We start from the raw sequence: 25,039 nt of genomic DNA on the forward strand, positions 1-25,039 counted from the left end.
TAGGAAGTGTTAAGTGTCTGAGCTCAGATTTGAACTCAGGTCTTCCTAACTTCAAGACTGGTGCTCTATCAACTGCACCACCTAGTTGCCCCAACAAGGTTGTTTTGAAGCCATATTATATGAAAATTAAGCTATGAATATTGCAAAATACTATTGGATCTACATTATCATTATTATTACAAGGAGTTTGTAATTAGGAAAATTTTAATTAAGTATTACCCAAGGCCCACATCAAGCAGTTTGAACTTAATTCCTCTTGCATTTGTACTTTGAGGAGGCAGAGAGCTAAGACCAGATGGCTTTTGAGGTTCCTCCCAGCTGCAGATCTAAAGTATTTTTTTTTAATACAGAAAACTGTCTTTTGTATAAACGTCAGTTTGGAAGAGTATTATCAGAGTGTTTCTTGCTCTTTTCTCTTCCAAAGATGGAATTAGAAGACACTTATTTTCTATGGATCAAATAGAAATCAACCCTACCTATTTAGCCTTAATATATTTGTCCGGTAAGAACACATTGTGACCGCTTTACCTTGATAAACTTATCAGATGAGAACATGTCTCAATAAATCATTCAATGAAAGAGAATTTTTCCCTGTACTCTGTATGTTCTGAAGGGACAGGGTGTAATAGACTTTCAGGGAAATAAAAACCTTGGGGGATAACAACTATATAAACTAAATTACCATAAAATAACCTTTTCTGGAAACTAATAAAACTGATGTCAACTAAAAATCATGATAAGCACACCGGTGAGCTACAGGATTAAAAAAGATAACCTTCAACCCCTCAAGTGCTAAAAGGATTTAGTAGCTATGCTCTTAGGATTTAATTCCTCATTGGGAATGAGAATTTGGATAGTAGCTTCCAAGCATGTATTATTTTTCATAATTGTGTTGGCATTCATTACTTTTCCTCCAACTTCCTCTACTTACAGTTGAAGAAACTAAAACTTAGAGAGGTTAAGTAACCTCCTGAAGTCAAGAAGAGAGTTTGGCAAAAATGGAGTTGAAACACTAGTCTTCTGATCTAATGATCTTCTGTTCTAAAGTTTTTTTAATGCCTTCACATCTTTTCCAACATTCTGATGGATATTATCTGATCCCCACTTAAGTTCTCCATGAACTTTTAGTCACAGAGTACCAGACTAGGTATATAGTTCCCAAAGTATCTGACAAGGGCTAAATGTCCAAAAAGTCACTTCTGGTCCCATATATATATTCTATCTCCCAATATCTGATGCTCAGTATTAACTAGTGAACTAACTGCACTGCTGACAGACACACTTAGCTTATGATCTAGTTTGAAGCTCTGAAGTCATTTCCTGAAGTACTGGTACAATCTCACATTCTGTTGAGAAATTTTTTTAACTGCCTTTGATTGCAGGCCTGGATTTTAGGTGGAGCCCTTGTTTTTCTACACCCATGCTTTCTGGCAAGTCCTTCAAGTACTATTGTATATCTTCCCATAAGACAGAGCTAAGCCTTTAGGCACTTACTCCCACAACTTCATGTTAATCTTAAGGTCTCATTCCTGGAACTTTCCATCCAGAGTTTCAATCAAATCCTGAGAGACTGGTATGCATAGACTTCTTTTCAAGGTAGCCCAAAGCCCAGGAATCAGTTGACAGGATAAGAGATTTCACTAATCTGGAATGTTTACTTAATGTCAAAAGATTGCAAGGAAAGAGACAAGGGTGGTGTGTATGTTTGTGTTGAGGAATAGCTATTTGAAAGGTAACTGCAGATGGAATGCTAACTCTCAGGTCTATTTAAGGCCACAAAGACAGGATTAGAGTTATTCTTCCTCGTAAACATTTCTAGACAGCTTGGCAAACCAAGTCTTGAGATACCTTAGGTATGGGATAGCTTTGTCAGTTAAAACTACCCTGTGTATATGTTTCTATGACATCTATATTCTCTCTTCCTTTCCCTCTTTCCTTGCCTCCCTTCTCTCCCTCCCTCCCTCCTTTCTTCCTCTTCCTCCTTCTCTTCTGCTTCTCTCTCTCTCTCTCTCTCTCTCTCTCTCTCTCTCTCTCTCTCTCTCTGTCTCTCTCTCTCTCTCTTTATTTTCCCATGCTGTTCACTTCAGCCTCTTGCTCATTTTGAGGGGAGGCTCACCTCATCAGAAAGTATTTTCTAATTCCAGGTATTGTCATCACTCCCCTAGTTACTTTCTGTACATCACTCTTGTAAAAAGCAAGCTCCTAAGGGTCAGGTTATCTCATTTTTATTTTTGTATCCTTATTGCCTAGAACATTTTGGGCTACAGGGAGAACTAGGCTTTTGATTTTGTGCTATAGATAACTTGCCCTAAACTTAGGCCAGTACCTGTTCTGCAATATATAATTTTTAAAAGTTGCCTGAGGCACTAAGAGATTAAGTGATTAGGCCAAAATTAGGACTAGGATCAAGATTTAAACTCAAAAAGGAAATATGAGGAAATGACAGGAGGTGGCAAGAAATTCAAACTGCCTCTACCACTTCAAACACCACATCCTTTTAAAAAGATGATGGCAGGACATGTGCATGACCATATGCCAGACCATAACCTCCAAGCCCTGGAAATATCAGTGTTCCATCCCACCATAAAACCAACTCAGTTTCCAACCTGATTTTCTTCCATCCACCATTAGAGGGAGCAATCCCAGTGAAGAAGTGGCCCATCATCCTTATAGTTCCCAGCACCAATTACTAACCAACTGTCACCCATGAGCAGGTAAGCCCAAGAAAGATGTAAATAGCAACAGCAGCAATAATAGCAATACTTTTACTATCTCTTCCTCCTCTTCTGGTCCCATTTTCAGGCCAGCCTCTGTGGTCAGAGAAACAACTCGTGTGGAGAATGAGTTCCTTCATCTCATCCATTTCCACTAATTGCCAAAAGCAGAGCAAGACAGAATAACTGAAAATCAAGGTACCCTGAAGGAAAGGCAAAAGACCACATGTTCCAGGAGAGTCAATCACTACCACCATTACCCTCCCTCAAGTGTTGATGGAAACAGACCAAAGACAGCAAGCTTTGCTTCCATCTTAGCTTCCAGAACTATCCTCCAAGAACTAATTCTCCATGGAGATGTGATGGGGCAACCTCTTAGATAAGTGCTCCAGCCTCAGTATCAGTCATCCTATTGAAGTCTCAGAAAATAAGATTCTTGCCATCTTATTTTCACTTTATACTTAGCACTATTGAAAGTTTCAACATCAGAAACATGTGAATTTATTAGCAGAAATTTAGATTAAAGAAAATGTTGCACCCTAAGGACCTATCCATCTGAAATCTTGTATATGTGTGGTCTACCTCATAAGGTGAGCTATTGTGTTCAATAGAGACACGATGGACCTATCCATAAAGAATGATCTCTTTGCCACTCTGTCCTTATAGAACCAGAATCCCTTGTAGTCCTGAACCTGTGCTCCACAAGCCAGAGAGCATTGCTGAAGATAACAGTTCATGCAGATGGACAGAAGGTGGAACTTCTTGAGAAGATAGCCTTGCTACTGAGCTCACAAAGAGGAGGTCAAGAAGAGGTCAAGCTTCACAAGCAGGGTCTGGGGCTTAATTTCCCCTCTCTGGCTTAGCCTGTCTTATGTTCCCTCTGCTTGGGAATCTGTTGACTTGATGATGGGATGTGTGTTTGTGTGTTTGGAGGGCTGTATTTTTTGTTTGTTTTTGTTTTACTATTATAGTTTGATAGAATGAAGTTTGAGCCTCCAGTTGCATATCAAAACATTAGTTATAAAACAGAAGAAAAAAAGTGTGAGTTCCTTGATTATTGAATTGAGATTGTTTTCTATTTATATCTTAGGAACAGAGCTCATAGTATTCACTTAATAGATGCTTCATTCATTCATTCATTCAAAATCATTGTTCAATGTTTTTTCTTTTGTTCAACTTTGATCTTTTCATCAGAAATAAATGAAATTCACTTGTATCATTGAATTCCATCGCCTTTCCTGAAAGACAATGCTCAATTTAGCTGGACAGTTGATTCTTGGTTGCAATCCAAGTTCCTTTGTCTTTTGGAATATCAGATTTCAGGCCCTTCAATGCTTTAAGGTGGAAGCTGTTAGGTTGTAAATAATCCTAGGTTATGGTGACTCCGTGATATTTGAATTGTTTCTTTCTGCCTGCTTGCAATATTTTTGCCTGTGTCCAAAAGTTCTGAAACTTAGCTATGATATTTCTTGGAGGTTTCATTTTGGGGGTCTCTTTAAGGAGGTAATAAGTGAATTCTTTCGATTGCTTTTTTGCCTTCTGATTCTAGGAAATCTGGACAGATTTTCTTGATGATTTCCTGAAATATAATGTCTAGGCTCCTTTTTCATCATTGTTTTCAGGAAGTCCAATAATCCTTAGATTGTATCTCCAGGATATATATTCCAAATCAGTTTTTCCAATGAGATATTTTACATTTTCTTCTATTTTTTCATTTATTTGATTTTGGTTGACTGATTCTTGATGTCTCACTGAATCATTCATTTCCATTTGTTCAATTCTAATTTTTAGTGAATTATTTTCTTCAGCTACCTTTTTTAAGCTTCTTTTATATTTGGCCAATTTAGTTTTTATATGAATTGTTTTGTTCTATTGATTTTTTTTTCCATTTCACAAATTCTGTTTTTCAAGGAGTTGTTTTCTTTTTCCATTTCACAAATTCTGTTTTTCAAAGAATTGTTTTCTTCTTCTATTTTGTCAAATTTATTTTGTAAGGAATTATATGCTTTTTCCATTTCACTAAATCTATCTTGTAAGAAGTTTTCTTCAAATCATTTCTGTGTTTCCTTTTCTAAACACTCTTGCAAAGTTCTCATTTTCTTTCCCCATTTTTCTTCTAATTCTCTTTTAAGATCCTTTTTGGATGCTTGCAAGAGAGGCTTGTGAGAAGGGGACCAATTCATATCACCTTTTGAGTCTTCATCTGGAGATGATCTACTTTTAGTGTCCTCAGATTTTAAATCTGTTCTTTTTTTTCTCCATAAAAACTATCTATGGCCAAAGTTCTTTTTGCTTTTCTGCTCTTTTTTTTTTAAAGGCTCAGGTATGGTTTTAGGATGAAGGGGAAATTGTCCAGGCTTCCTCTACAGACGACAGTGGCTGTACTGGGTCAGTGCTGACTGACTTCTGGTGCTGGGTGAGTATGACCAGGTCCTGATATTCTGGAGTTTAGGGGCTCACTGTTTGCCTTTTGTATTTGTATTATACATCTTACAGATAATCTGCTGATCTACTGGTTTGCAACAGGACAGAGTAGCCAACATTCTTGTAGATTCCTCTTGGTAGATTGCCAGCATGCAGAGTCCACACCACCCTAGGTCTGTGCACTGCCTGCACTTGGGTTTCTGTGCAGCTGCCTGTACTTGGCCCACCTCCCTTCATGTCAATTGAAATAGAACTTTTCTGAAGATCTTTCAAATTAACTTTTGTTGGAAATTTGTTACATTTCAAATATTTGTGGGTCCTGTCACTTCAAAACTAGTCCAGAAGCTTAATTTATTGTTAATTTAAGGGCTATGGGGAGAGCTCAGAAAACAAAATGTCTCCTCTCTGCCATCTTGACTCTGTCCTGATAATTTTTTTTTTTTAGGCTCCACCAAAGGCTTTGAATTCCCATTGCAACAAGCATAGATGATATACCATATAATAAATACCTACAATGCAATGAAGAGCAGAATTTTCAAAAATTAAGAGTATGCATTCAGAAAAAAAAAATTATATTAACAGGGGTTTTTCTTTGTGTCTCTTTGTAAATTGTACCATAGTACTTATATTCCCAACCACTAACTAATTCTGGCTTTGCCTGATGGGAATACTCCATTGTTTTATATTTACCATATTAAATAAAGTCATATTGTTCATGAAAAGATTGATATTTTAAAATTTTTCTTTGTTTTAGTCCTTCTTAAAGTTCAAGTCTCTCCTAGTTATTGGATGATGAATATGAATATGTGAATATGCAATTTTTTTCCAACAGGCAAAATGCTACTCTTCTCTGATTGAGACATAGATGAAATATAATTCACATCTATCAATAACATCTAAACTATATTAATTTTCCACAATAACATAATCATCAAAAAGTATTTGTTTTTCTTTAACTACCCAAATAATTATTTCCCCAATTACAACCAACCACCCTACAATATTCTGTACTATGAATAAATATTATTATAGTCCTCACAAAGTACATATCCTCACCCTCCACCATCAAAAAAAAATCCATAATGATAATGCCTTCCTCCTCTTCCTACTCCCAACTTCCTTCTCAACATTAATTCTACAACAAACTCTCCTGGATCTGTACCACTACCTGGTGATTGGCATAGTGAGTATCCAATCCAAAGACTGCATAGCGTCCTTTCCCAAAGAGAAAAGAAAGGAAATGAAGGAGAAAGGCCTTTATTTCACTAACTGTTCACAAAGTCAGATAATCCCAACTCAGGCAATCTTTCTCACATGGATATCTCATCCTTCCATGACCCTCTCTCACTTAATTATTTCCTTAAATCTAAAATCTGAGGGCAAGGACTGTCTTTTGCCTCTTTTTTGTGTATTCAACACTTAGCAAAGGACTTGACACTTAGTAGGCACTTAATAAATGCTGAGTGATTGAAAACTTCCTCTTCTCAGTTTTCCCTTCTCTCTTCCTATTTATAGGAGAGCTCAAGATGAAAATATCCCAAGTGTAGGCATAGTACTATAACCCTGACGAACATTTATTAAGTTTTGAGTCATATTATCTTAATGAATAAATTACTAAAATGGGTAAATTTAGTAGTTTTCTTCAACCTTGAGCTAGTTTCTTAATCCATAAGGGCCCTTTCATATCTAAATCTGTGATCCTATGAATGATTTCAAGTAACTAGTGAATCATTTAAATTTAGTGAAGAACTAATTAATGAAACACTGTGTGAGCATAAATGCATTTGTATTATTATGGGTTATCTAAAGTTTCATTGTTAGGTTTTCTTTTTATATTATACACATTTACAGATTGCCCCCGTTGCTGTTTCATTACTGTGGGGAAAGACTCAAGTTTTACATCTATGCTTGACTCCGTTCCCATCAAATACCAGTTCCACAATGAATACACATGACAATTAGCAAATAATTTTATCCAATCACAGTAAAACAAAAATTAGAGATGATTTAGGTGAATATATGCCAGAGAATAAAGAGTAAAGGAGCTTTCCCATTGGAAACAAGGTAATTCTGCAAGAAAGAAGACACACACACACACACACACACACACACACACACAGGGTGGGAGGTAGTGAGAGAGGCAGGGAGAGAGGGCAGGACAGAGGGAGAAAAGGAGGGACAGAAAGAGGGAAAGAGAGAGAGAGAGAGAGAGAGAGAGAGAGAGAGAGAGAGAGAGAGAGACTGTTCTAGATTTCACCCCAAAGAGAAATTTCCCCAAATTTCTATGTAGCAAACTGTGTGTAGGAACATAATGAAGACTTCCAGCTATTCTCATGTCAACTTCTTCATAGAAATTTTTCCTTCAGCCATCTAAAGAGGTGTTGACCTTTTCCACTTCCCTTCTCAAAGTTGGAAGCCAGAAGAACCTGAAGAAACTATAGGAACCTAAGCAACTCAAAACTTGAAGGCTGGAGAAAGCTAGATTTCTCCTGCTCTCACCAATTCTACTCTACCCTGAACTGAATAAGGCATCAATAAGAGATCCATACTACTGAGATTTGAAATTAGGGTTACTTTCCTCCCCTGGGCCAAAATTCTTTGTATTCCTTTATAAAGATCAGCTTGGACAATTCCAAAACCTGAAACTCTACAATATAAACACAAAAATTAGAACTTTAAAATAGCAAGGATTTTTTGTTGTCATTCCAGAAAACCAATCATCAGTAACATTGAAACTGAAATATAAAACAAATGCATATTAATAATGTATGCAATTATTATGGAACTATACAGATCATGACTTGGAGACAACATAACTACGGAGATGATATAACTAACATATAACACAATGAACATTCTGATAGCATATTAATATCTGTGGTATATAGCAATCAATCAAAAGCAATAACATGGTTAACCATGTTATTTGTTGGTTAACTAACAAAGCTAGCTAACTACAATAATAACATTATCAATAAGCCAATATATCTATAAGCATTAGTAGATATTGTATACAAAACAATCAACAAATGGACACTTTTATAGCATCAAGATAACATAAAACATAGTCATATGAACATAGCAGCAAAATAAAAAGTAGCATACTCAATGATGCAGTTATTCACATGGTATAGCAATAAATATATGTAATTACATGAGAGGCATATTTAAGTAGGTATTATTGACTGGAGACACGTGACTATATTCAAGTTTATTTGTAATATCATAACTTAGACTAATGACTAGTCTAATAGGCTCACTTCTCCTGTCTCTGATTGATCTCTTTGCCAGAGCTTGTAGTTGGTATGGGCTGACCATCAGAATCATTATAGATTCCTGTGTCTCCATCTGGGATGGCAGCCATGCTAGGTTAGTCACCAGCCTGTTCAGACTCTATGAATTGAATCTGTACCCTATGAGCTTCTGTTGCAGTTTAGGAAGGGAATTGCTTCTAGGTTCACTTCTCATATCCTCTAATAATACACACAACTAACTTTATTGGATTCATCATTCTCAGTGCCCATATCTGGAAGAGCAAACCTTTGTATAGCTGATGGACAGTACCTTTTTCTCAGCCTTTTCCTAGATGAGTGTCCATAAATCCTGCCTACCTGCTCCTTAAAAAGTCCAGGGGCAACTAGTTGGTGTAGTGGATAGAGCACCAGCCCTGAAGTTAGGAGGACCTGAGTTCAAATCTGGCCTCAGACACTTAACACTTCCTAGCTGTGTGAACCTGGGCAAGTTACTTAACCTCAATTGCTTTAGCAAAAAAAAAAGAAAGTCCAACTAACTTCTATGACCAATGGGTAGTTGATAGTCCTAAGAGGGTCCCTTTTATTTTAGCCCTAGTATGGATTGCAGTGTCTAGCTCATAGCAGGTATAAATGCTTGTTTATTATTGATAGGCTAGTATGTAAATAAGAGGCTTACCATAAGATTAATAAGAACAACTTTTAGATTTTAGGTAAGGAAGAACTTTCTAACAATTAGAGCTATCTGAAAGAAAACTGGGCTGCCTCAGTTCTCTTGCCATTGAAACTGAGTCAGTCTTAGTTTCTTTACATGTAAAAGGAGATAAACTCAACAGTTTCTAAGAGCTTTCTACACTCCAAAACTATGATGACCATGAAGCAGGATGATTAACAATGAAAGTCAAGAATAAAGAGGCTTTTGCTCAGTTTGGAAAAGTAATTCCACAGGGCACAATGAAAAGGATTAACAAGGGATAGATAGTGGTATAAGTCAAAAATTAAAATCAACAAATATTTATTAAGCTCCTACGCTAGATGCTTAATACAAAGACAAAAATGAAAAGGAAGGTAAAGGCTGAGTTGTACAGATATGAGAGTATCTGATAAGATGAAATTATAGCAGTAGTTGATTTAAAAATTTTTTTATTTTATTCTGAATTTAGGAAATAAAACATCTTTCCATAACATAGTAATTTTTTTGATACTAGAATTTTTTAATATTAAAGGCCCAGCTTCTGATCTCTTTTGTTTGCTTCTGTTTTTAACACTAGACAATACCTGACAAATGGACATTTTATATTTTCTTTCAGCTGACTTCCTCCTAGTCTCCAGATGCTGACATTTCAGGGCCTCCATGTTAAGCTGGTTTGTACTACACATGCCTTTAATCTTGACTCCAAGGTTCTCATAGTTTGAACACTCACATCCAGTAGAAATCATCAGTGGCACCTGAAACCACTAAACCTCTACCTATTTTCTTCTCTTTTGTGCCTAAAGTTTTTCTGTGGAAAAATTTTTTCTTCTTCTATCTATACCTTAAATAAGTCCCAAGAATCACTGGGATTCAGACACCCTTCAGGATGGCAATTGATAGGAATCTCAAAGTAGTAGTTCTCAAAGTGTGGTCAGCAGATTACTGAATATTCCTTAGATTCTTAGTGGGTCTTTAATGTTTAAAAACTTCTGGATTATAATGTTTAAAAATTACTGGAATGAAGCAGGTAGCTGGTTGATAATTAAACTAGACTGATATGTAAGTGATATGGAGGTAGAGATCAGTTAAAGTCTTAAGCTACTTTTTATAATTAGAGAAGCCTAAAATTTCCACGGAGATGTTCATATGCTAGTTTCCTTTGATCCAAACTTCCCATCTAGAAAGTGCTTGACTTCAAACTACTTTGTATATATTTTATTGTTTTCTTATCTGTATATTAGGTGTTTCTCAGAAAGACTGTAAGCTCCTTGAGGACAAGAACTGATTTCATTTTTGTTTTTGTAGTTCATTTTTTTTGGTCATACCCAGGGCGTCACATTGCACCTGGCACACAGGGGACAGTTAATAAATTCTGTATGAATTGTGTCAAAGTATTGGTGGCAGCTAGGTAGCCACAGTATGTGGGAGGCAAACTGATTAAACAAGCCTATAGGTATCTATCATTCTAGGTGCTGGATTCATGATGTGAGTTAAGGTTCTTATAAACTTTCTTTCTCCAGTATGTCTATTTATTTGGAAACATCTTTTCTTGATGCCTTTTGTAGTTATGTCATAGCCATTTCTGTGAGGGGAAAAAAATCCATGCTCAACTGCCCCTGTACAAAAGGGAACCCTTTCCTACCTTATAACAAAATAAAGCAAATAGAAATATTTGACATAGTGATGAGGTGCCATGAACCAGAAGACAGATTTCATTATCTGTTCTCTAGGACTATCATTTACTTTTTAATTACTCAGTGTGACAGGTCAGATTTTCCATCCTTGTTATATGGATTAGAATTTTTTTTTCTGTAAAATCCAAGGAAACTGTCCTTAATGACTGATAAGAGGATTAAGTAAAATTCAAGCCATCTAACTGTTGATACAATTCTATAATAATTGCTATAGTAATTTTTATGACATCATTTATGATTGTCTATGGTTTTTGTTTTCTGTTTCATTTGATTATTCTTTTTACATAGTTCACTCTACCTCAGTACTTACAGATCTTCTTATATTTCTCTGAACTCTCATATTCATAATTTCATGTTGTACATTAATATTCCAAGACATTTATATGCCATAGGGTTTTTTATTTTTGCTTTTGTCAAATTAAGGGACAATCATTATTTTATTAGTGCTTTGCTGCAGAAAATAAACATAGTTGTATAATAAACCTTTTTGTCTTTTATACCTTTGGGATGGTATATATCCAGTTCAATAGTACAGGTAGATTAGTTACTATTCTGGCATAATTCCAAAATGCTCTCACAACTCCACTAACAGTATATCCTTATGTCTTCAGTATGGTACACATGCTATCTTCAATTTTCAGGGTTTGTGATATGTTTCTCTTACGACTAGTGATTTGGAATTAACACAATGTTTTTAAAAAGCTTTTTTTTAATACCCTTTGTTCAATCTACTGAAAATGGCTTTTAGTCCAATATTTTTGCACTATATAGCTATAGCTTGTATATTAGACTTTTATCGGTGAAATTTGTTACAAATAATATGAATTTGTTTTATTATTTTTTTTCATTTTGTTCACTTTCAATTATTTTGTTCATGCAAAAACTTTTTATATATATTCAGTATTGTCCACTTTGTCTTTTATGATTTTCTCTATCTCCTGCTTGGCTAAGCATTTTTCTTTACCCCATCCCCCTCCAGTCATTGCTATGGAAGATACATCTTTTTTCTTCTAAGTTTTTATTTGACCTGTTCTATTCTGGTCCCATATCTCTATTTGAGTTTATTATGGCACTTGATATAAGATCCTAATTTAATTTCTGCCAAAGTGGATCCTAAATTTGCTAACAATTCTTGTCAAAAAGTGAACTCTTCTTCCAGTGACTTATCAAACACTAGGCTATTCTTTTTATTACTTTTATTTCTTGCTTATCTATACTAATTGAAATGCTTTAAAAAAAATTAGCTAATATCTAATCTTTTTATTACTACTTCATAAAATACTTTGAGCAATTAATTTCTTGCTGCTATTGTTTCAGCATTCTCTAACTGGTCTTAATGTCTCTAGTATAATAATTTAATTCAACTAACAACCTTCTACATAATAAGGAAGTTAAGGGAATGAGCTTAATTCATGCTGCCTACCTACTATCAGGCTCATCTGCCTATTAACACACTGGATTATGTCACTTCCTCTTCAGAAAACCTTCAAAATTTTCCTAGACAAACAAAATATACAAAAAGTCAAGAATTTAAAGGAAATTAATGAAACATAATGCAAATTAAGGTGACCTAGCTGAACCAAACCTAAACTATATTATAAAGTAGCAGTCATCAAAACCATGTGATACTGGCTAAGAAATAGAATAGTCAATCAGTGGAATAGGTTAGGTTTACAGGACAAAATAGTCAATGACTATAATAATCTAGTGTTTGACAAACTCAAAGACCCAGCTTTTGGGATTAAAAACTCACTATTTGACAAAAACTGCTCAGAAAATTGAAGCTAGTATGGCAGAAACGAGGCATTGATCCACATCTAACACCCTATACCAAGATAAGATCAAAATGGATTCATGATTTAGACATTTAGAGTGATATTATAAGCAAATTAGAGGAACAAAGGATAGTTTACCTCTCAGATCTGTGGAGAAGAAAGGAGTTTGTGGCCAAAGAAGAACCTGAGTACATTATTGAACGCAAAATGGATAATTTTGATTATATTAAGTTTAAAACATTTTGTACAAACAAAACCAATGCAGACAAAATTAGAAGGGAAGCAATAAAGTGGGAAAAAATTTTACATTCAAGGGTTCTGATAAAGGCCCCATTGCTAAAATAGAGAATTGGCTCAAATTTATAAGAACTCAAGCCATTCTCCAATTGATAAATGGCCAAAGGATATGAACAGGCAATTTTCAGATGAAGAAATTAAAATCATTTCTAGTCATATGAAAAGGTGCTCTAAATCATTATTGATCAGAGAAATGCCAATTAAAACAACTGAGATATCACTACACCCCCAACAGATTGGCTAAAATGACAGGAAAAGATAATGACGAATGTTGGAGGGGATGTGGGAAAACTGGGACATTGATTCTTTATTGGTGGAATTGTGAATGGATCCAGCCATTCTGGAGAGCAATTTGGAACTATGGCCAAAGTGCTATCAAAATGCACATCCAGCAGTGTTTCTATTGGGCTTGTATTCTAAAGAAAGCAAAAAATGAGAGAAAGGAACTCACATGTGCAAAATGTTTGTGGCAGCCCTTTTTGTAGTGGCAAGAAACTAACAACTGAATGGAAGTCCATCAGAATGGAAGGCTGAATAAGTTATGGTATATGAATGTTATGGTATAGAGGTCCAGTATTGAATAAATCCATGAACAGCAAGAGTCTGATCCAAGTATTACCTGAGACCTGCTCCCTATTAGGGGAAGCCATTCAAACTACTGGATCACCATCTACCTTAACAATTTTTGAAAGACATACTCGGGATAAATTTAGAATAATCTTGATGGAGGATCCATTGATACGAACAAGGCATCACAACTATGTTATTTACATCTCTGTTTTGACAAATATCTTTGCTACTGATAATTTCTGAGATTGACTACCCTGTTATGATTTGTTATTGCTAGTTAAAGTGAATTGAAATGTCAAAGTATGGTCTATGCATTAACCCTGGAAGGTATATAGCATCACCTGTATTAAAATAACACTAAAGAGCATATAAACTCTGACACTCAAATTAATAAATGAAGATTGCAAAGAATACCTTCTGCCTGGCCTTGGATATTCATTCATATTCTTGGTATTCACTGGAACTGGACTCCAACTATCTGACAGATTTTGTCCTGGCAGGAGAGTGACCTCTTGATTAAGGTAAGAGGGGAAAGCAGTTTACACGAGAGGTAAGATCAAGCAAGCAAGAGGTAATCAATCACCAAAAGTAATTTATCACCAGGCTGACATAAGGAGTAAGATATACTATATGACACATAAAATATAAGTTATAAGATATTTGATATCAGATAACAATATGATATATATTGTTATATATATATGTATATATATGACAATAGAATATAAGATAGCGTATATATTATGATATAAAAATATAAAATAAAAGATATAAAAATATAAAATATAAGAAAATTTATAAGATTCATCTCTGTCCAGCTACTATCAATATAGTACACATATTTAATCGGAGTAGGGCAAAATCAGTCAGATAGCAGGGACAGAGAATATTATCTGAAAGCATTCTCCCAAACTGCTTTGATACTTTTAGATTTGTGCTCAGTGGCAAAAACTACCTTAGAAGAAGGAGACTATTTGATATGGAAGGCAGCATTTTTTGAGGAACCTAGAGCAGCATGGTAAAAGTACCAGGAAAAATTGATAGAGGAACATCTTATACAAAAATCAAGCAAGGATCTAATGAGAATTTTGCTGACTTTGTCAATCGTTTAATTCTGGCAATCCAGCCTTCAATCTTAAAGATTTTCAAAACAATGTAAGAACAATCAACATGATTGTAAGAACTAACTATTATTTTCAACAGTTTTAGATAGTTTAGTTAGTTTTATAACTAAAGCTGAAACATCTTTAATATCTGTATATACTGTGTTTCCTATGACACAAATATATTTCTTCACATGAAAAGTTGCTGGCCAATCTATATTGACTTCTCTACATCTTATAGCAGTCCCTGTGGACTTGTCTTTCTATCTCAGATTATGCTAATCTCTATTTGTTAGATTTGTTTTTTATTTTAGATTTTGGTCAATTACAGCTGTATTGACCAGCTTCAAGGAACTGAATCAACTCATTGGATACTTCAATCAGTTCCAGCTTCCTACTCTCTATAAAAGCATGGGATCTTCCAGGTGACTTAGCTCTACGCCCACTCTCAGCAGGAAGTAGTTTCAGAAGATGAGATCATCCCTTCTGCTCCCAGAGAATTTTGGGCCCCCATTAGTTTGGGGAGGAACTGGAACTGATTGGTGAATGGACCCCACATTATCCAGTGTCTGGATGAGTCTCCTGTTACAATATATTTGGGACTTAGGATAGCACAAATTTTCACATTTCAGATATGAGATTCCACAGTGTTGCAGGTCCCTCAGTAATATACTATAATATACAAGCAGATTTAAACTGTCCACAGATGTTTTAACTGCAAATAGTGTTTTAAGGAATGGCACTAGAATCCAAAGCATGAATGTGCTAGGAGGATATATTGTGAAATGTTACAATTGTGTTTTATCCCAATGTCTTATTTATATCCCAGTGTCTTCTAAGTTGCTACCTATGGGTCTTATTATTGAACACTCATCCTTACTCCCTCTAATACATAAGACTATACTTTCATTATAGAACCATCTACTTGAATGGAAAAAAGGAATTTTCCCCACATCTTCTCCTTTGTTGCTTTTTTTTGCCAAGAACAGTTCCAGTTTTAGTTCTATTTCTCTCAGCAAACCTTTTAAAAAGAAAATAAAAATCAGGGCTCACATTCCAACATCTACTGATGACTGAACTCAGCCAAAATAAAAGTATGCTTACTGGCAGCATCAGAGCACAACAGGGCCTTGTATTGTTCAAATGAGGGAGCATTACCAATTCCTTGTTTGCTCTGTCTCAGATTTCTGGAAGAAAAACATGGAAAGTATATCTGCTTTACTACAAATGAAGTAGGCAAACAGATATGGGTTTGGGAAGGATTGTTTCTTTGCTAAGTATCAGGAAGTTCCAGTGACATACTGGGAAACCTAATATCTTGGTTCTTCAGCCAAAAGAAAAAAGGCATCATCTAACAGTTAAATGATGTCTAGGAGAGACACAACTGTTAAGGATCAGGTCTGCCTTTTTGAGCCCCAAGACTAACGAAGAAATTGTAGTTATATGGCAACTTTACAAATAGCTTGTTGTTTTTTTTTTTTTTTTTAAATAGCATTCTGTTCTTTCTAATTACATATAAAGACAATTTTAAGATTAATTTTTTTAAATGTTGAGTTCCAAATTTTCTCCCTTCCATTTATTCTTCCCCACCCTAAAATGTAAGCAAGTTAATATGTTATATATGTGCAATCATGTAAAAAGTTTTTCCATATTATTTATGCTGTGAAAGAAACAGACCAAAAGGGTGGAATAAATCATACAGAAAGTAAAAAAAGTGAAAATAGTATCCCCTGATCTGTGTTTCAGACTCTTATTAGTTCCTTCTCTGAATGTAAGCATTTTCCATCATGAATTCTTTGGAATTATTTTGGATTATTGTATTTCTGAGAAAAGCTAATAAGTCATTCACAGGTGATCATCACACAATATTGCTGTTACTATGTACAATGTTTTCCTGGTTCTGTTCATTTCACTCAGTATCAATTCATTTAAATCTTTTCAGGTTTTTCTGATATCTGCCTGTTCATTATCTTATAGCACAATAGTACTCCATTATATTAATAACCACAATTTGTTTAGCTATTCTCCAATTGATGGAGATACTCTCAGTTTCCAATTCTTTTTGCAAATAGTTTGTAAAAACCATCAGACTTTCAAAAGTTCAATTCTACTATAGAGGCCATGTAGGTGAATAGAGGGCCAGCATTGGAGTCAGAAAGATCTAAGTTAAAGCCTTTCATCTAATTCTACTAGCTGTATGACTGGGCAAGTCACTCATTTTCTCAGTATGCCAAACAAATTTTTAAGGACATGTTATAGGCGCAATGTTGATTTAGGAATGGCCACACTAATGAAATGCCACATTGACCCAAAAGAAAAACAAATAACCCAGGAAAATCTTCCAAAAATTAGACCTACCAAAAAAGAAACGGGCTGATTCAGGAGAAAGTGACTTCTCCATCATTTATGTTGTTGTTCAGTCATTTTTAATCAAGTCCAACTCTTTCTGACTTCATTTGGGGTTTTTAAGTAAAGATATGGGAGTGATTTGCCATTTCCTTCTCTGGCTCATTTTATAGATAAGAAAATTGAAGCAAATAGAGTTATGTGACTTCTCCAGGGTCTCCCAGATGGTAAGTTTTATGACCAGCTTTGAATTCAGGATGAGTCTTCCTGACTGCAGGCTTAGAACCCTATCCACCGCACCATCTAGCTGCCTTACTCCCACGCCTAGAAATCTTCAAATAAAAACTGAATGATCATTTGTCAAATTTGTGGTTAATGCAGATTCCTGTGCAGGATAGATAGGATTAGAAGGCATGTGAGGTCTCTTCCAGCTATAAGATTCTGTGAAACTGAAAACTGTACCCCATAATTGGAAGGCAAGGCTTCCTTGCCTTCACCTCATTGCATCACTCCCTTCCTTTAAAATGCAGGTCAAGCACCATCAACTATTAATGACCTTCTTCCCAAACATCTTGTATTTAACTACTTTAGATAGATAGATCTGTATTTATTCACTATCTATCCTTCACATATATGTGTGTGTATGTGTATATATGCATTTGTTTCTCCCATTAGAAAATATAAGTAGGGGTCATTTCATTCTTTGTACTTGTATCCCCAGCACCTAGCATAATATCTGGCGAGGAAATATTTGTTTGACTGATACTTTTAGGCCATATCAAATGGGCACTACATACCTATAACTTCCCAAGTCTTTATAATTTTGGTATGGTGGAAAACATGGGCAGTTAGGAGGCACAGTGAATAAAATTCTAGGCCTGGAGTTAAGAAGACTCATCTTCCTGAGTTCAAATGTGACCTCAGAGTCTTACTAATTGTGTGAACCTGAGCAAGTCACTTAATCTTGTTTGCCTCAGTTTCCTTATCTGTAAAATGAGCTGGAAAAGGAAATGGCAAACCACTTTAGTATCTTTGCCAAAAAAAATTTCAAATGGAGCCACACCTGATTCAACAACAATAACAACAACAACAAATGATGGAAGACCAATGGACTGGGAAATAAATAATCTTGAGTCTCCTTCTCACTCTCCCATTTATTAGACATGTCAACAAGTTAATCTCCCTGAGATGTACTTTCCCCATTTGTCGAAAGAGGCTAATGATCTCTACCCTGAATTCCTTATTGTATCATTTGAAAATACTTTGTAAATTCTAAAGCAGTTTTTCAGTGAAAAGAATTGTTGCTGTTGTGATTAGGGACAGTATTATTGCAATGAGAGGGAGGCTCAGAGTTATTGGATTAGTCTATTTCCTCGAACAGACTACATGTAAAAATAATATATTCTAGAATAGATTCTTGGGAAGGAGTTAAATTGTGTATGTTTGAAGATAAACCCTTTTTTTGCTATGGTAGTGCAGATTTAAAACTTCTCTAATGAAGAACTAGTTGAGACCTCAGGGAGAGTAGGGGTGGGAGAAGACAATCAAGTGACAGGAAAGGTGAGAAGGTATGGTAGGGGAGAGTCTTCAGGAAATAAGCAGGTACCAAGATAGGGATCCTTTCTATTTGACAATATGATTTCTTTGCATTTCGAATAGCAAGAATTCCAATTGAATCATCATTCTAGTGAAAACAGCTCAATTTTTAAAAATGCAAACAACTTTCCCAAGACAAAAGACACTTCAAGATGTACTAAAACTACTTGTATCAGAATAACTTCTGAAAAAGATGCCATCAATTAATTTTGGCTGTCAGACCAGTCTAAAAGATCTAGACAAGATACCTTCAAGTTTGGTTTCTTCAACACTTATCAGACCCTTTCATGGTCCTCCTGACCACGGAAACATAGGCAAAGGGATGAGAATAGTCATGAAGTCATAATAGAAGGCAACAAGTATTAAAAGAATCACACACCATGTTATCACCTGGCATACTGATACAAGCAAAAAGGAGCTTACATTCTAATGAAGGAAGACAACAAAAAAAGAAAATGAAAAGCAGCATGGTGGAAAAGGAAATAGGACATAAAGGAACCTGAGTCAGGGCATAGTATTAAAGTTTTAAAAAGTCAGAAGCACAGATGAGAGAGAATAAAGCTTGGCTTATTTGCCAGGAGTACTTTCAGCAGCATCAAGAAAAGACCCTACTAAAAACCACTGAAAGATTAAGTTTGCCACATACTGGAATGCATTTATTAAAAACCTATTATATACCGGCTCTGTGCTAAATACTTTATAAATATTATTTCAAGGGAGATTTATCTCATTTGATTAAGATAAAAACATTGGGAAATAGGTGCTATTATTACCATTTTATTTAAGGCAGACAGAGGTTAACTGACTTGCTTGGATGAGGTGGCTAATAAATATCTGAGGCAGAATTAAAACTCAAGACTTCATGTTTCCAGGTCTAGCACTTTATCTACTGTGTCACCTTGCTAAGCAATCACTATAACATAGTCAAATATTTTAGAAATAGCATAACACACAGAAGTCATTGATTGCCATTCCAATCAAAACAGTGATTATTATCATTCTAATTAAAACTATGAGTATCATAATTGTCAATATGCAAGCCAGATTCACCCAGTTAAAAAGGATTTTAATTAGAAACAGATGAGTAAATATGAATGCATAAAGTATGACTGTGCATATCTGAGTGAAGGCACAAGTTACAAAAGTAGAAAAAAGAAAATATTGGTAGCCAATTATTCATACAGAAAGAGCAGCTTGAAGATCCAGGGAAAAAAATGATAGTTTACAAGAAGAAATCAAACTGGGAACATGAGGCTAAAAGGAATCAACTTCAGCACCTGCAAATGATGAGCAGAAAATATAGCAAAGGGAAAAAGCAGGGGAATAATTAAAAGAAAATTCAATATCAAACCAAAATTGTACATGTACTCCAAATTAGTTTAAGGGAGTTGGTCACCCTTTAATCTAACTGCTTATGTGGTAATTATTGTATTAATTATAATTGTTAAAAGAATAATAATTATTTTTGCAATTATAATAGACATTCACAAAGTACATTAAGGTTTAACAAGCACTTTAAGAAATTATTTCACTTGAATTTAACAATAATCCTGGATGATTCTGGTATTATCATATTTATTTTACCAATGATGAAACTGAAGAACAGTATTGGAAGCAGAATTTTGTGATGGTCAAAGACAAAGTTTCTAGATAATTTAATCATTTAATTAATGAGGCCAACATGCTTATTAATAAAAGGATAGATATTTGGCCCTCTCTCTTAGACCAAAAACAATCATGATAGCAGGTTTAGGGTGTATATATTCTTATATGTTTTCTGATTAACAATTAATTAAAAAAAGATTATAATTAGGGGCTCAGAGTGACATGTCACGCCTAGAGAGACTATCTCTATACCTTGAACACCCTCAGCCTTGGGCAATCTACTCAAAGAATTTATTTAAGCCTGAGCAGAAAACAATGGCTATTGTACTCAAAGAGGATTTTGAATAAGAAAGTCCTTTAAAAGACTGAACTTTTAAAAATCAGAACTTTAGAAAAAAGGAAGAAACTCTAGATCACTCCAATTTGAACCTAGATTTTCCTGCGTTGAAGTCCATCCCACCAGCTACTATTGTCTTCTCAGAAGGAATGAGGTTATGTCAGTGTAAATGTAACAAAGTAAAAGCTATTGATGAATTTACCAGATCAATTGTACGTTATCTTCATCCTTCTCCCTAATATCTTCTAGAATCTCACATAACAACCAGAGGAAGTCATCATCTGTCCATCACTTCAACAAAAGAGCAAGCAATTTTAGTTGTCCCAAAAGTCACCAGACTCCACTGAAAGATTCACATTGCTATTCTGAGATAGGCAATCTACCTCATGGGAATAAGGTTAACTTCCCAGAAGGGTTGGATTCCTCCACAGGGCAATGAAAGCTTTTGTCTGGCTGACCTAAAAGGAAACTAGAACTTTTTGTACATTTGTAAAGTAGGAGACAAGCATCACATAGCCTGCCATTCCTAGAAAGTAGGCCTGGTAGTCTTGCATCATGGGACATTCTGTGGTATTTAGTCCCCTCTAATTGCTAGTAAATGCAGAGAATTTGGGCAGCACTAGTTGGCTGGAGCAGAGAAAGAACTATTACAAATGGGAATGGCAGAACATATGAAAGTGAAAGTATATATGAATGTGCATGAACTCATGCATATGAATAAACTGAGTCCATTCTCTGAACTCTCCTGTGAAAGATTTAACTGGGGGGTTGATTTCTTGGCTGAGGTTCCCATTTTCTACTAACAATACCTCTTTCATTAGATATGCAGACTCAGTCCCAACCCCCAAGTTTCCTTTTCAACTGCCCCCTCCCTCAGTTATTTGTATTCCTCAGTTCAGAACCTTGGTGAACTTTGGTTCTCCCTTTATCAATCATGATGATTTTTGTCTTTTTTTCTATTGCTTTCTATTGCTTTAGGATCAACAGTCTCCAAAGAGGTGTCCTCTATGCTTGATCAACAAGCTACCTGTGGTAATAGAATAAGCCAGGCTTATTCTGGTCCATGATAGCTCACTTGATATACATTGAGGAGTTGGGCTTACAAGTAGACAGAATACAGACAATAGATGTTTATAAATTGTAATCTGAGAAGTCCAAAAAAGTCTAAAAAGTTTGTTGTACTTCTAAATCATAACTAAGTATGAGAGATTAAATTGCTTATAGGAGCCATTCCAGGAAGCATGTGCCTAGAGCTTTTTTGCAAACATACAGGGATTCAAGAGACAAAGTGGGTGACTCAGAACTTAGATCTTCAGAAGAAGTTCAATGGATAGAGGGGTAGGCCTGGAGTCAAGAAGACTCATCCTCATCAGTTCAAATCTTATTTCAGACACTTACTAGTTGCTTGATCCTGGGCAAGTCACTTTCCCCTTTGCCTCAGTTTCTCATCTGTAAAATGAGCTGGAGAAGGAAATGGCAAACCACTCTAGTATTTTTGACAAGAAAACCCCAAAGAGGAGCATGAAGGTGAAGTTCACTCCAAGGACTTGTGCTTCAGCCTCCAGTTCACTTGTCTTCTCTAGTTCTCATTCTGAGCCTCTCAGTCCCCCCAGGAGCCTGACTGAAGATCGAATGAATCTCTCTCCTTGGTCCTGAGAGCTTAAGCTCCTGCCTCCAGTTCTCTTGTCTTCTCTGCCTCTGTATGAATCTAGCTGAGGCTCCTAGCTTATATGCTCTACACTGAGTATAAACTAATCATTATATCACTAAGAAACCATTATTTGTTGTCAGATTAAATCAATCATACTGAACCATGCTAAACTAGATAACCATTGTCTCATCAATTCCACTTAGTACCTTGTAAGAATCCTTTGTTTCAAGTTCAAAGTTCTGGCCCATAACAAATAGGGAGAAGAATGATTGATATGCTTCTTTCTTCCTTAGAGTGATTCACTTTATGGGAAAAGGAAGGCAGGATTGAGATGTCCAGAAAAGATGATCTTCTTTGCCCTAAAGGGGCAAGAATATGGGTCATGGACTAGGGATACTAGAAAAAAAATTCCAGAAGACTTGGGCCATGAGGGAAACAAGAAACTGGGGACTGGCCTTTTACTACAACCTTGATAATATTAGTCCTACTTAATATATATACTCATCTGTCTTTGGCCCCAAAGTTGAGAATGGGCTACAGCAAGAAGACGAGAAAGATAGGAATAGGACTTAGATTTATAGAAGCCAAAGCCAAGGCAGCAGCCAAGAGGTAAAAAGAAGTTGTGGCAGCCACTAATCCAGCATGTAGCATCATAATACTCAGGGTAAATATGCAAGCTAAGGGATAATAACAGCCTTGAGTGTCATTTGTGAGAGGTAATATATTAAACCATTAATAGACATTAATGTTTTAAGAAGTGTTTTTCCATTGGCACAGAACTGACTCTCTAGCTCTGCCCTCTTCCACCCCTGTGGCTACCAGACTAATCTTCTTAGGTACCATGTTCCTCCTCCCACATACTTCACAGTTCAAAAACTTAATGACTGTCCTTTATTGCCTGCCAAATTAAATCCAAATTTCACATTTTTCAGGACGTCCATAGTCTGGTCTCACCCAACCTATTCAACCTAATTTCTCCCTACTAAGCTTGCTCTTAATTGAGCATGACATAGTTAATGTCTTCCTTCCTTTTCTTTGCTGCATCTGTTCTCCCTCCTTTTATCTACTTTAGCTCCACTTTTTCAAACCCTATTCCTCCTTTTAGCCCTAATAAGCATTCCCTAAATATGCCAGTCTGTCTTGCTTCCCTGACCTGTCTGTACCTCACAATATTCCCTAATTATTTTATATAGAACAGTCATTTTCACAAATAAATGTTACATGGTGCTTGAATTAAAGAACTGTCTCATTTTTCTGTCATCTCCTCTTGCTCAAGAAATAGCAAGGTTCAAATAATACTTCTTGGAAAATATAGAAAGAGAAATTTCATTGAAAATAACTTCAAAAAATATAAAATATTTGAGAATCTATATGTCAAGACATACACTGGAAATATATGAGCAAAATTATAAAACATTCTTTACACAAAGACAGATACAACAACTGAATAAATATAGTTATTCTGGGTAGAATCAGTCAATATAATACAATTGAAAATACTACTTAATTTACTTATTCAGCATTATACTAATCAAACTACCAAATATTATCTTAAGTTAGAAAAATTATTAACAAATTCATCTGAAGGAATGAAATTTCAAGAATATCAAAGAATTAATGAAAATAATTGATAAGGAATGAGTAAGATAGCAAATTATACTACAAAATATTTGTAGACATATTTTTGGTGCTGGGTATGAAATAGAAGAAGGCAGCAAGATTGTGAAGCGGATAGAATATCAGACCTAAAGTCAGAAAGACTCATCTTCGTGAGTTCAAATCTAGCTGGATATCTTGAACAAGTCGCTTAACATCTATAAAATGAGCTAGAGAAGAAAATGGCAAACTACTCCAATATCTTTGCCAAGAAAACCCCAAAATGGGGGTGGGGAGGTTAATCACAAAGAATCAGACATGATTAAAACAACTGAGCAACAAATGAAACAGAAAAGTTAATCAGTGGAAAAGACTAGGTACACAATATACAGAAGCAAATGAACCAAAGATTCTAGTTATTGGGGTAAGAACTCAGTATTAGACAAAAATCGTTGGGAAAACTAAAAAGTAGTGTGTGTGTATATGCATATGTATATGTATATATATACATATATATATATATATGTATATATATACACACACATCAAAATAAGCTCTAAGTGCTCATTTGATATAAAAGATAACATTATAAGCAAATTAGAGGAGCAGGGAAAAAATTACTTGTCAGATCTATGAATAAGAGAAGAATTCATGATCAAACAAAACAGAGAGAGGTTAATAATGGACAAAGTTGATTATATAACATTAAAGTTTTTGCAGAAACAAAAGCAAGCAACTAGAATTAGAAGAGAAGCAGGAAATTGTGTGTGTGTGTGTGTGTGTGTGTGTGAGGGACGTGTGGAAATTGTAGCATGTTTTTCTGGTAATTTCAAAAATATATAGGAATCTGATTCAAATTTATAAAAACAAAATCCATTACCCAAATGATAAATGGTCAAAGAATTTGAATAGGCAATTTTTTGGATAAAGATATTCAAGGTATACATAGCTATATATGAAAAATTATCTGAATCACAAATAATTAGAAAAATGCAAATAAAAACAGTTTTGAGGCACCACCTCATATTCACAGCAGCACAGTTGGGGAAAAGAAGGAAATGATATATTTCCTGAGGGAAAGTACTTTATGGAGTTTAACACACCATATGGAGTTTAACAACTATTTTAGAAAACATTTTGGAACTATGCCCCAAAATCTATTAAATTGTGAATACCCTTTGACCTAGTGAAAAGTGGTAGATTTATGAGGCCAAAGAGATAAAAGAAAAAAGACAAACACATATAAGTATAAAAAATTTTATATAGAAACTCTTCGTTGTGGCAAAGGATTGAAAAATGAAGTAGTGCTATGTATTGGAGAAAATATGATATATAAAAGTGATGGGATAATATTGTGCTATAAGAAATAATAAAGGAAATGTTTTC

Source organism: Sarcophilus harrisii, chromosome 1 (assembly GCF_902635505.1).
Source record: "Sarcophilus harrisii chromosome 1, mSarHar1.11, whole genome shotgun sequence".
Taxonomy (NCBI): Eukaryota; Metazoa; Chordata; class Mammalia; order Dasyuromorphia; family Dasyuridae; genus Sarcophilus; species Sarcophilus harrisii.